This window comes from Oncorhynchus gorbuscha, linkage group LG02 (assembly GCF_021184085.1).
Source record: "Oncorhynchus gorbuscha isolate QuinsamMale2020 ecotype Even-year linkage group LG02, OgorEven_v1.0, whole genome shotgun sequence".
NCBI lineage: Eukaryota > Metazoa > Chordata > Actinopteri > Salmoniformes > Salmonidae > Oncorhynchus > Oncorhynchus gorbuscha.
In genome coordinates, this window is record NC_060174.1 from 57716108 (window position 1) to 57730815 (window position 14708).

At 45.6% G+C, this 14708-nt stretch overlaps 1 long non-coding RNA gene across 1 annotated transcript; it reads right to left on the reverse strand.

Moving 5' to 3' along the window:
- Positions 1-4296: 4296 nt before the first annotated feature.
- Positions 4297-6430, reverse strand: LOC123993307. The gene is made up of 3 exons (XR_006831432.1): positions 6166-6430; positions 5961-6065; positions 4297-5842 (listed from the first exon to the last, which is right to left on the reverse strand). It is a non-coding gene; the product is annotated as an uncharacterized LOC123993307 (long non-coding RNA).
- Positions 6431-14708: the final 8278 nt, after the last annotated feature.

Here is a 14708-nt window from a genome sequence, read left to right on the forward strand (position 1 = left end):
CAACAATACCTAGGACTCTTAATCCTGCGTTTATTGGCGGCTCTCACAGTCTGTGCCCTGTAGCGGCAAAGTGCAGACCTCACCCTCCTCCAGGTGCGCTCACAACGTTGGACAAACGCTTGAGCGGAGGGAACGCTGGACTCGGCAAGCTGGGAAGAGAATAGAGGAGGCTGGTAACCCAGACTACTCTGAAACGGAGATAACCCGGTAGCAGACGAAGGAAGCGAGTTGTGAGCGTATTCTGCCCAGGGAGCTGTTCTGCCCAAGACGCAGGGTTTCTGAAAGAAAGGCTGCGTAGTATGCGACCAATCGTCTGATTGGCCCTCTCTGCTGACCGTTAGACTGGGGATGAAACCCGGAAGAGAGACTGACGGACGCACCAATCAAACGACAGAACTCCCTCCAAAACTGTGACGTGAATTGCGGGCCTCTGTCTGAAACGGCGTCTAACGGGAGGCCATGAATTCTGAACACATTCTCGATAATGATTTGTGCCGTCTCCTTAGCGGAAGGAAGTTTAGCGAGGGGAATGAAATGTGCCGCCTTAGAGAACCTATCGACAACCGTAAGAATCACAGTCTTCCCCGCAGACAAAGGCAGACCGGTAATGAAGTCTAGGGCGATGTGAGACCATGGTCGAGAAGGAATGGGGAGCGGTCTGAGACGACCGGCAGGAGGAGAGTTACCCGACTTAGTCTGCGCGCAGTCCGAACAAGCAGCCACGAAACGGCGCGTGTCACGCTCCTGAGTCGGCCACCAAAATCGCTGGCGAATAGACGCAAGAGTGCCTCGAACACCGGGATGACCAGCTAACTTGGCAGAGTGAGCCCACTGAAGAACAGCCAGACGAGTGGAAACAGGAACGAAAAGGAGGTTACTAGGACAAGCGCGCGGCGACGCAGTGTGCGTGAGTGCTTGCTTAACCTGTCTTTCAATTCCCCAGACTGTCAACCCGACAACACGCCCATAAGGAAGAATCCCCTCGGGATCAGTAGAAGCCACAGAAGAACTAAACAGACGGGATAAGGCATCAGGCTTGGTGTTCTTGCTACCCGGACGGTAAGAAATCACAAACTCGAAACGAGCGAAAAACAACGCCCAACGAGCTTGACGGGCATTAAGTCGTTTGGCAGAACGGATGTACTCAAGGTTCTTATGGTCTGTCCAAACGACAAAAGGAACGGTCGCCCCCTCCAACCACTGTCGCCATTCGCCTAGGGCTAAGCGGATGGCGAGCAGTTCACGGTTACCCACATCATAGTTGCGCTCAGATGGCGACAGGCGATGAGAAAAATAAGCGCAAGGATGAACCTTATCGTCAGACTGGAAGCGCTGGGATAGAATGGCTCCCACGCCTACCTCTGAAGCGTCAACCTCGACAATGAATTGTCTAGTGACGTCAGGAGTAACGAGGATAGGAGCGGACGTAAAACGTTCTTTTAGAAGATCAAAAGCTCCCTGGGCGGAACCGGACCACTTAAAACACGTCTTAACAGAAGTAAGAGCTGTGAGAGGGGCAGCAACTTGACCGAAATTACGAATGAAACGCCGATAGAAATTAGCGAAACCTAAAAGCGCTGCAACTCGACACGTGACCTTGGAACGGGCCAATCACTGACAGCTTGGACCTTAGCGGAATCCATCTGAATGCCTTCAGCGGAAATAACGGAACCGAGAAAAGTAACGGAGGAGACATGAAAAGAGCACTTCTCAGCCTTTACGTAGAGACAATTCTCTAAAAGGCGCTGTAGAACACGTCGAACGTGCTGAACATGAATCTCGAGTGACGGTGAAAAAATCAGGATATCGTCAAGATAGACAAAAACAAAGATGTTCAGCATGTCTCTCAGAACATCATTAACTAATGCCTGAAAAACAGCTGGCGCATTGGCGAGACCAAACGGCAGAACCCGGTACTCAAAATGCCCTAACGGAGTGTTAAACGCCGTTTTCCACTCGTCCCCCTCTCTGATGCGCACGAGATGGTAAGCGTTACGAAGGTCCAACTTAGTAAAGCACCTGGCTCCCTGCAGAATCTCGAAGGCTGATGACATAAGGGGAAGCGGATAACGATTCTTAACCGTTATGTCATTCAGCCCTCGATAATCCACGCAGGGGCGCAGAGTACCGTCCTTCTTCTTAACAAAAAAGAACCCCGCCCCGGCCGGAGAGGAAGAAGGCACTATGGTACCGGCGTCAAGAGACACAGATAAATAATCCTCGAGAGCCTTACGTTCGGGAGCCGACAGAGAGTATAGTCTACCCCGAGGAGGAGTGGTCCCCGGAAGGAGATCAATACTACAATCATACGACCGGTGAGGAGGAAGGGAGTTGGCTCGGGACCGACTGAAGACCGTGCGCAGATCATGATATTCCTCCGGCACTCCTGTCAAATCGCCAGGTTCCTCCTGAGAAGTGGGGACAGAAGAAATGGGAGGGATGGCAGACATTAAGCACTTCACATGACAAGATACGTTCCAGGATAGGATAGAATTACAAGACCAATTAATAGAAGGATTATGACATACTAGCCAGGGATGACCCAAAACAACAGGTGTGAAAGGTGAACGAAAAATCAAAAAAGAAATAGTCTCACTGTGGTTACCAGATACTGTGAGAGTTAAAGGTAGTGTCTCAAATCTGATACTGGGAAGATGACTACCATCTAAGGCAAACATGGGCGTAGGCTTGTCTAACTGTCTGAAAGGAATGTTATGTTTCCGAACCCATGCTTCGTCCATGAAACAACCCTCAGCCCCAGAGTCAATCAAGGCACTGCATGTAGCACCCGAACCGGTCCAGCGTAGATGGACCGACATAGTAGTACAAGATCTAGATGAAGAGACCTGAGTAGTAGCGCTCACCAGTAGCCCTCCGCTTACTGATGGGCTCTGGCCTCTTACTGGACATGAATTAACAAAATGTCCATCAAATCCGCAATAGAGGCACAGGCGGTTGGTGATCCTCCGTTCCCTCTCCTTAGTCGAGATGCGAATCCCTCCCAGCTGCATGGGCTCAGTCTCAGAGCCAGAGGAGGGAGATGGTTGCGATGCGGAGCAGGGAAACACCGTTGATGCGAGCTCTCTTCCACGAGCCTGGTGACGAAGATCTACCCGTCGTTCTATGCGGATGGCGAGAGCAATCAAAGAGTCCACACTGGAAGGAACCTCCCGAGAGAGAATCTCATCTTTGACCACTGTGTGGAGTCCCTCCAGAAAACGAGCGAGCAGCGCCGGCTCGTTCCAGTCACTAGAGGCAGCAAGAGTACGAAACTCTATAGAGTAATCCGTTATGGATCGATCACCTTGGCATAGGGAAGCCAGGACCCTAGAAGCCTCCCCACCAAAAACTGAACGGTCAAAAACCCGAATCATCTCCTCTTTAAAGTTCTGGTAATTGTTAGAACAATCAGCCCTTGCCTCCCAGATAGCTGTGCCCCACTCTCGGGCCCGGCCAGTAAGGAGTGAAATGACGTAAGCAACCCGAGCTCTCTCTCTAGAGTATGTGTTGGGTTGGAGAGAGAACACAATCTCACACTGGGTGAGAAAGGAGCGGCACTCAGTGGGCTGCCCGGAGTAGCAAGGTGGGTTATTAACCCTAGGTTCTGGAGGCTCGGCAGGCCAGGAAGTAACAGGTGGCACGAGACGAAGACTCTGGAACTGTCCAGAGAGGTCGGAAACCTGAACGGCCAGGCTCTCCACGGCATGGCGAGCAGCAGACAATTCCTGCTCGTGTCTGCCGAGCATGGCTCCTTGGATCTCGACGGCAGTGTTACGAGCGTCTGTAGTCGCTGGGTCCATTCCTCGGTCGGATCCTTCTGTCATGCTGGTGAATGAGGACCCAAAAGCGACTTGGCGAAAACAGAGTATTTAATCCAGAATAAACATTACAAAACAAAAAGCATAATACTACACGTAAAGACGAGAACAGACTGGAGACTTGATCGAGAACTGCAGGTTGCCTCGGGAAGGCACTTGAACCTAGCAGACTCAGACACCTGCTCACCACGCAGCATCTGAGGGAAACACGACACGACAGGGCAAAACATAGACACAGCACGGTGAATATAAATGAGGATCCGACAGGGCAGGTACGGGAAACAAGGAGAGAAATAGGGACTCTAATCAGGGAAAAGGATCGGGAACAGGTGTGGGAAGACTAAATGATGATTAGGGGAATAGGAACAGCTGGGAGCAGGAACGGAACGATAGAGAGAAGAGAGAGCGAGAGAGTGAGAGAGGGAGGGGGAGAGAGAGGGATAGAAAGAGGGAAAGAACCTAATAAGACCAGCAGAGGGAAACGAATAGAATGGGGAGCACAGGGACAAGACATGATAATAAATGACAAAACATGACACTGTACTGTGGTTTTGTAAAGTGTTTTAGAAAGAGTAGTGCACAATTGGATCCTTCTGCCGACCACTTTTCCCCCTTGAAAGTCATGGTAGATCCAAAAATAGGTAAATTAACCCCCGATTGCTGATTTGTCTCAAAATCATGGAACACATATTTATCTGAATGTTCATCTTCAGTCAAGGGCTGAATATAACACTCGTGTGGTACTCCTTGAACCACTTCAGCATCTCTGCTTTTCAAAGACCCTTTACAGATTGGACAATGTATGATTCCACACACGTGCGGTTTAGGGCTATCTATTTTAAGGTTGTAATTGCAATTACATTTTGGGCATTTCTTGTTATTGTCACAAATGCTTACAGATTTACATGCCTTGGGGTGCCATGTTTCAATTTTGTGTTGTTCGTAACAGTAGGTCGAACGACATGTGCGGTGGCAATCCTCACAGGGTGTCAAGTTTAAGGGCTGCATTGGGCAATCTGCATCCTGACATACTGAACAGTTATAACCCCTTTCGGGTGTAGCCGGTATGGCAGGATGGACACACATATGGTGCCCCTATGAACGCCGTGATGTTGGTAACGGCGTAGTAATGTTCGTTTTGCACATAAAAGTACAGAATCTGAGGATGCGGTTGGGGGTTGTTTTGGAACTTCAAGAGAGCTGCATTAGCTCTACTGTGGTACAAAACCACAATCTTGATATTCAGAAAGTTTTCAAATTTGACTATGTCAGAGAAAGCCACAGCATCCTGTATACCGAGACCCACGGCCGTTTGGAGCTCTCTAGCCTTTTGCAATGCCGTCAGATCAGTACATCCAGGGTTAAGTAAATGCGCTAGGCCTATTGCAAAACATAGCTTATTTTCTGGATTGTGAACGTTTATGAGGTAGGCCCTTTTATTGCTTATGATTTCTGACTGCATTAGGATATCAAGCTTCATTCTCAGCCCACCACCACCCTGAGGTTGACGTATTATTTGCACTACAAGCTTGAGGGTCCGATCTGCTATGACGGCTACATTTGACTGAACAAGGCGTTCTAGCAGCGCGATAAATTGTTCAAGATCTGCTTCGCCATTGGGTAAAATAAGAGATACTGTGTTATGCAGGCTATCTCCACAAATCTCCAACTGTAAGATATCACGTGGTTCGCCATAATCTCTTGCCGTGTCTAACAGATCGTTCAGTTTCAATTATCAATTAAAATCCCCAGTCGTTTGTATAGCAAAACGTTCCTCGATTTCAAAGCCCTGGAAAATAATGTGAAAAACCTTGCTTGTTCTATTTCAGATCCTGATGTTGACGCCATAGAATTGTCGGGGTCAAGAAGGTTGGCCGCATCACAGAATAACTGGTCGTCAACCTCTGAAATGTCATTAAAAACAGGGATATCCTCCGCTTTGGTTGTTTCATTGGGAATGTTCGGTGAGCCGGAATCCCCCAGCTGTATGTGGCCTTCTGTGCCATTTTTCACCTGGGAGGAGTCTGAAAGAAAATAATACATACAAAATAGGTTATTAAATATAAAAATATGTTAGATACATAAAATGTCAAATACATTTCAGGTATAATACAATATATTAACAACACATAGTTAAAATACCTCAGATTTTTTGGCGGTGGCTGGTCTGACGAATCGTGGATACCTAGGGCTCTAGACTTTTTTCATCAAGCGTTCCTGATTCTGCAGGGCCGGTCTCGTTGGAGTCTGAAAAAATATTATTTGACATTGTTTTAACATATTCTATCAAAAGAGCTATAACTAATAAAAGACGTATAACTAATAACAAATGTATAATGTCTCATACCGTCTCCATAGAGAATCCGTACATTTTCAGCCCTGTAGCCCTTCTTGGGCCGGGGTGATTCTGTGCAATGCACTTGGGCTACAGTTATGCGTTGGTTGTTGGGACATAGAATGTGTAGCGAGTGGGTTGCGGTTCCCGGGGGAGTTGTCGGGACGTTTAGTTCGCGGTGTGCTGGAAAAAACGTTCGTGCAGAACGGGAGAATTGCATCCAAGTCACCCGTTGTGTCATTTGTCCATAACGAAGCCTTTATCATTCTTGGTTGTATGTCGGCTGTAAATACAAAAAATAGCTTTTAAAATAGTCCACACTATTAGTTTTTTAATATATAAATATTCTTGGGTATGTGATTAATTATATGGACTTACCGCAAAAATATGCTGATGGCGATTGGCTGCCGGGGTTTTGAAACTGAGAATCATCGTCTAACTCATTGTGTTCCAGATCCGTTAAACTGACTGCCCTCGACCAGCACAAAAACATCCTGTGGCGGACTGCAATAGCATCGAACAGTCCCCGCGATATGCAACTGTTCAGGAAAGTCAGGAACCAATACACGCAATCAGTCAGGAAAGCTAAGGCCAGCTTCTTCAGGCAGAAGTTTGCATCCTGTAGCTCCAACTCCAAACAGTTCTGGGACACTGTGAAGTCCATGGAGAACAAGAGCACCTCCTCCCAGCTGCCCACTGCACTGAGGCTAGGGAACACGGTCACCACAGACAAATCCATGATTATCGAAAACTTCAACAAGCATTTCTCAACGGCTGGCCATGCCTTCCGCCTGGCTACTCCTACCTCGGCCAACAGCCCCGGCCCCCCCGCAGCTCCTCGCCCAAGCCTCTCCAGGTTCTCCTTTACCCAAATCCAGATAGCAGATGTTCTGAAAGAGCTGCAAAACCTGGACCCGTATAAATCAGCTGGGCTTGACAATCTGGACCCTCTATTTCTGAAACTATCCGCCGCCATTGTCGCAACCCCTATTACCAGCCTGTTCAACCTCTCTTTCATATCGTCTGAGATCCCCAAGGACTGGAAAGCTGCCGCAGTCATCCCCCTCTTCAAAGGGGGTGACACCCTGGACCCAAACTGTTACAGACCTATATCCATCCTGCCCTGCCTATCTAAGGTCTTCGAAAGCCAAGTCAACAAACAGGTGACTGACCATCTCGAATCCGCTATGCAATCCGGTTTCCGAGCCGGTCACGGGTGCACCTCAGCCACACTCAAGGTACTAAACGACATCATAACCGCCATCGACAAAAGACAGTACTGTGCAGCCATCTTCATCGACCTTGCCAAGGCTTTCGACTCTGTCAATCACCATATTCTTATCGGCAGACTCAGTAGCCTCGGTTTTTCGGATGACTGCCTTGCCTGGTTCACCAATTACTTTGCAGACAGAGTTCAGTGTGTCAAATCGGAGGGCATGTTATCCGGTCCTCTGGCAGTCTCTATGGGGGTGCCACAGGGTTCAATTCTCGGGCCGACTCTTTTCTCTGTATATATCAATGATGTTGCTCTTGCTGCGGGCGATTCCCTGATCCACCTCTATGCAGACGACACCATTGTATACACTTTCGACCCGTCATTGGACACTGTGCTATCTAACCTCCAATCGAGCTTCAATGCCATACAACACTCCTTCCGTGGCCTCCAACTGCTCTTAAACGCTAGTAAAACCAAATGCATGCTTTTCAACCGATCGCTGCCTGCACCCGCATGCCCGACTAGCATCACCACACTGGATGGCTCCGACCTTGAATATGTGGACACCTATAAGTACCTAGGTGTCTGGCTAGACTGCAAACTCTCCTTCCAGACCCATATCAAACATCTCCAATTGAAAATAAAATCAAGAATCGGCTTTCTATTCCGCAACAAAGCCTCCTTCACTCATGCTGCCAAGCTTACCCTAGTAAAACTGACTGTCCTACCGATCCTCGACTTCGGCGACGTCATCTACAAAATTGCTTCCAACACTCTACTCAGCAAACTGGATGCAGTTTATCACAGTGCCATCCGTTTTGTCACTAAAGCACCTTATACTACCCACCACTGCGACTTGTATGCTCTAGTCGGCTGGCCCTCGCTACATATTCGTCGCCAGACCCACTGGCTTCAGGTCATCTACAAGGCCATGCTAGGCAAAGCTCCGCCTTATCTCAGCTCACTGGTCATGATGGCAACACCCATCCGTAGCACGCGCTCCAGCAGGTGTATCTCATTGATCATCCCTAAAGCCAACACCTCATTCGGCCGCCTTTCGTTCCAGTACTCTGCTGCCTGTGACTGGAACGAATTGCAAAAATCGCTGAAGTTGGAGACTTTTTTCTCCCTCACCAACTTCAAACATCAGCTAGCTGAGCAGCTAACCGATCGCTGCAGCTGTACATAATCTATTGGTAAATAGCACACCCATTTTCACCTACCTCATCCCCACAGTTTTTATTTATTTACTTTTCTGCTCTTTTGCACACCAATATCTCTACCTGTACATGATCATCTGATCATTTATCACTCCAGTGTTAATCTGCAATATTGTAATTATTCGCCTACCTCCTCATGCCTTTTGCACACATTGTATATAGACTCCCCTTTTTTTCTCTATGTTATTGACTTGTTAAGTGTTTACTCCATGTGTAACTCTGTGTTGTCTGTTCACACTGCTATGCTTTATCTTGGCCAGGTCGCAGTTGCAAATGAGAACCTGTTCTCAACTAGCCTACCTGGTTAAATAAAGGTGAAATAAAAAAATAAATAAAAACCTCTTAAAAGCTGCGTAAATGTTGGGGAGCCTAACAAACGTTAGATAATATCAACAGTTATACGATATATATACACTTTAACTTATATGGGCATTTGGCCTGAAATACATACATTAAAAAAACATCGTTGTCCCCCCCGTTTTAAAACACAAATAACTCGTGTTTAATATTACAATGATATCCAGACAATTTAGCGAGTCGAAATCTTAAAGCTGCGTAAATGATAGGGTCCCTAACAAACATTAGAGAATATTAACAGTTATACAAAATATATACACTTTAAATTATATGTGCATTTGGCCTGAAAAACACAAATAACTCGCGTTTAATATTACAATGATATCCAGACAATTTAGCGAGTCGAAATCTTAAAGCTGCGTAAATGATAGGGTCCCTAACAAACGTTAGAGAATATGAACAGTTATACGAAATATATACACTTTAACTTATATGTGTATTTGGCCTGAAAAACACAAATAACTTGTGTTTAATATTACAATAATATCACGATAATATTCAAACAAAACTTTAAATATATTTTTCACTTACTCACCTCCAGAAATATCCATTCGGTTCAGAGTATCCAATTCGTTCAAATATCCATGTCTTCAGAGTGCCCACTTTTCGTTTTTTAATATATAAACATTCTTGGGTATGTGATTATTTGGCCTTACGCCTAAAATTGATCGCTTCCCAATCACTTATGTCCAGTAGCCTTCAGAAATATCCCTTAGGAGAGATTCACTTATTCACATCTCTTTTTTAATCTGTCCTGGCAGCTAAATATTCGGGGCTGTGGGTTTGCGCTAAAGCTGTGCTAACGTAGTGTTAAAATATATGCTCCACGTTCTGTCCCTAACTAGCGAAAGTACGGAATGAGTTTAAAGGGCCGTGGTGGGTGGGTGGGGGGAGGGGGGGGTGTCGAGACATGCAGATATCTGGACATGCCATATGCATGATAGTGCAAACATTGGTTTTAAACGATTCTCTACAGATAGAATGCTTGGGCCCCTGTTGAACACACACATTTACATTTACATTTAAGTCACACACATCCCCTTTGTTTTTGAAACGCACACAGACTCCTGCTGCTCCGTCACACGCACACTCACGCACGCCCCCTAATTTTACGGGTCTTTTTTTGTTCGCGACAGACCGGGGTGATGGCTGGAAAGGACATTTTCCCATCGTTAAAGGGTGAGATACTGTTTTAAAACCATTGATTTAATACCAAAATATATAGTACAAACTTTTTTAAGACATGTTAGAATCAATTACCAAATTGTACTACTATTTAAACATGCATCATTAGTGTTTTTTTATGTAAAAACATTGGAGGCCTACAGTTGTACATTATTACAAAATTCATGACATACCATTGTAGGAAAGACTAAAATAATACATGTTTTTTTCAGACATTACATTTCTCTGCGACAGACCCTGGCGTGAGAGAAAAGACAGATTCCCCTTTCGTTAAAGGGTGAGATACATTTTCAAAACCAATGATTTAATTCAGAATATTTAGTACATACATTTTAACACACGTTATAATTCAACATTTTTCACTATTTCTTACAGATAAAGGGTCCGGTTAGCCCTGACCATTATCCGTTTCCAATTCACCATCGCATAGTCGCTTGCTGGCTCCATCGAAGCTCCGGACGTTTTCATTCCAGGGAAAGATCCGCCTTCGGCCTTGTGGGTCCTTGGTATGTCTCAACAATAACCTCGGCCATCGCCATAATTGTTCACGATTTTCTAAAAGACTGTCCAGCTTATTCATCAGTGTTCGGAAAATATGGTAATCGCGCCATTTAAAACTGAACACTGTTGTAAAGTAGCTTACATCCTTGCATGCTTTGGAAAATACATATGAACTGACAGTTTTCGTCGCATTTGCACTATCAAATTGTTCCCATGCTAAAATTGTCACTCTGGAGTCAGGGGTATACACCATTGAAGCGATTCTTAGGGCCATCAGATCACTTCGTCAGCAGACCAGTTCTTCCAACGCTTATCCGGGTAGACTTGAAGCACTCATGGCCTGTTCAATTTGACACAGCGCAAGTCTTATTTTAAGCCATTCCCTCATCCTTGCGCTGGAGAAAAACTCTGGGGTTCTGCCCGATAAAGGGGTTTCGGGCTGCTGTCTGTGAATATCTTAACCGTAGATTCCTCAGGTTGGAATATGTAAGACATATGTCCCTCACTCGTACCCAAAACTCCTTTAAAACATTCTGGAGCCTCACGCAAAACATCCTCCAGGCTTTTGTCATTGGGTTCATGACATGAGCTGCAGAGCACCCCGAGAATTGGCCTAGGAGAGATATTTTTATGTTTAATATTCTGGGCTTTATTTTAAAAATCGCATGCCTTGTTCTGGACATTTATTTATAATGCGTCTGCCACAGCCAATACCCCGGACATTCCTGCTTCATCAGATAACAACCATAAGGGCAATAAAACTGGGGGCGGGGGGCCATACACGTTCAAAAATTCAAACACTGAACCCCCCCAGTTCAACCAAGTCCCTAGACATCAATCAGCGTGACTACTTCAACGGATGCAATATAGATATAGAATAACACACACCACAGGAACAGGATGGCCTGGCCGGAGGCTCATATTTGGACATGTACACGTCATCATGGACACAGGGTCATCAATCAAAATTTTGACCCGTGCCGTCTACTTTATTCTCTCTTCCATATGCGTTATTTCATAGTTTTGATGTCTTCACTATTATTCTACAATGTAGAAAATAGAACAAATAAAGATAAACCCTGGAATATCCAAACTTTTGACTGGTACTGTACATTCTGAAATATGGTGCAGTCTCACTACCATATGGAAGACATTGGATCTGTACGATAGTATAACGTCAAAACCACAACGAGAATTTTCCTCAATACCAGAACGTTAGAATTGCTTGAGTGGATGCAACTTCAGTTCTGGGCCTCTTAGCTTTTTTCTATACAGTTCATCCATTCTACATGACACAATCATCAGATAATTGTTTCCATTTGGTTGATCACCTTCAGCGATTCATAGCAACACGTGGATGCTATGGGAACTGACCCAATTCCTCAAAGTAACAAGGCTGAACCTCGGTCCCGGATCGCAAATCAGAGGGACACCAAATCACATGCATGTGTCTTGGAATCTGCTTACATGACATTACACCACACTACGGACCTTATCTGGTTCGCCAAGGTAAATGTCCTGAGCTTAGGCTGCTCACCCATCATCTGGATCATTTCATATTACTTTTTCCATGTTGGGCCTGAGGTCATAGCCAGAACTATGAGTGTCCTGTCCTAAAGCTGAACCTGATGTTCGTCACTACCGGTAGTGACAGTGACCTACAGGCCATTCTGTAGTAATGCTATGAAGTAGACACCAATTCAGAATGCTGCAGAGACCTTAGTACAGCGCCTAGCTTCCCTGTTGAGAGGTAAGGACCTTCTGGTGTACTATTCAACTATAGCACCTCTTCCCCATCCTGGGCCTGTCTATCTGTGGGGGAGAGAAGGAGATCAGCTACAACTGGCCCAGAGACAACTCCTGCAGCTGGCTCAGGTACTGAGGGAGGAAGGGAGGGGCCAGGGGGAGAGAGAGAAAGCATTATGATGTCATGGTCAATGGAGATTGACACTTATGAACACAACACATTACTAACATCGAAACCACTGCTTATTAGAGATGTAAACAAAGGACCGGAGTATAATATTGCTGAAGAGAAACTAGATTATTGTGATCTTTAATGATGGGAAAACATGCAAGCGCTGAGCCTTTACTGGAGTAAAGTAATAACTCTATTCTGGCTGTTTACATCTGCATATAAACAGCAGCTGCGCAGCTGAAGGAGCAGGGGGGCCAATGAGAGTCTGTTTCTGATTATCTGGATGGAAAAATATGTATCGGATCAGCATCATCGTGCAGCACTGCGATGGAGGAGCCTGCCAACTCGTTCGCTACGCGTCGCACATCTGACGTCTGGCCAGGCCAGAGCATTACCTCACTGGAGATCAGGGTCCGAGCTGCTGGGCTGACTGGGTCTGAGTTGCGGCAGATTGTTTTTGATGGATGCAGATGTGCAGGATGAGGCCCAGGGAGAGGCCTGATTTGGAGCATTACGGGGCTCCACGTCTACAGGGGGTCGACTCTACCCAGAAATGACATTATCTAGGCTGATACACAATGTGGACTTTGGTGGAGTTGAGGTATTTGCATTTCTTATGGATCCCCATTAGCTGCTGCCAAAGCAGGGGTCCAGCAAAATAATGGCAGTTTGTACAATTTTAAAACAATACAATACAGTACATTCATACATTACTAAATCCATGTGTAGGGTCGGCAGGGTAGCCTAGTGGTTAGAGTGTTGGACTAGTAACCGGAAGTTCAAACCCCCGAGCTGACAAGGTACAAATCTGTCAAATTCTGCCCCTGAACAGGCAGTTAACCCACTTTTCCTAAGCCGTCATTGAAAATAAGAATTTGTTCTTAACTGACTTGCCTGGTAAAATAAATAGTGCGTATGTTATCGTATATGAGTGTGTGTGTGTATGCCTGTTTGTGTGGCTTCCCAGTCCCCGCTGTTCCATAAAAGTTTTTTTTAATCAGTTTTTTAAATCTAATTTTACTGCTTGCGTTAGTTACTTGATGTGGAATAGAGTTCCATGTAGTCATGGTTCTATGTAGTACTGCATGCCTCCCATAGTCTGTTCTTGAATTGGGGACTGTGATGAGACCTCTTGTGGCATGGTTTTATTTAATTTAATAAAAAATGTTCACCTTTATTTAACCAAGTAGGCTAGTTGAGAACAAGTTCTCATTTGCAACTGCGACCTGGCCAAGATAAAGTGTAGCAATTTGACACATACAACAACACAGAGTTACACATGGAATAAACAAAACATACAGTCAATAATACAGTAGAACAAAAGAAAACAAAAAGTCTATATACAGTGAGTTCAAATGAGGTAAGTTAAGGAAATAAATAGGCCATGGTGGCGAAGTAATTACAATATAGCAATTAAACACTGGAATGGTAGATTGGCAGAAGATGAATGTGCAGGTAGAGATACTGGGGTGCAAGGGAGCAAAATAAATAAATACCAGTATGGAGATGAGATAGGTAGATAGATGGGCTGTTTACAGATGGGCTATGTACAGGTGCAGTGATCTGTAAGCTGCTCTGACAGCTGGTGCTTAAAGCTAGTGAGGGAGATGTGAGTCTCCAGCTTCAGAGATTTTTGCAATCCGTTCCAGTCATGGGCAGCAGAGAACTGGAAAGAAAGATGACCAAAGGAGGAATTGGCTTGCTACGAGTGGGTGCTGCTATGGTGACCAGTGAGCTGAGATAAGGTGGGGCTTTACCTAGCAGAGACTTGTAGATAACCTGTAGCCAGTGGATTTGGCGACGAGTATGAAGCGAGGGCCAACCAACGAGAGCGTACAGGTCGCAATGGTGGGTGGTGTATGGGGCTTTGGTGACAAAACGGATGGTACTGTGATAGACTGCATCCAGTTTGTTGAGTAGAGTGTTGGAGGCTATTTTATAGATGACATCACCGAAGTTGAGGATCGGTAGGATGGTCAGTTTTACGAGGGTATTTTTGGCAGCAAGGAAGGATGCTTTGTTGCGATATAGGAAGCCGATTCTAGATTTAATTTTGGATTGGAGATTCTTCATGTGAGTCTGGAAGGAGAGTTTACAGTCTAACCAGACACCCAGGCATTTGTAGTTGTCCACGTATTCTAAGTCAGAGCCGTCCAGA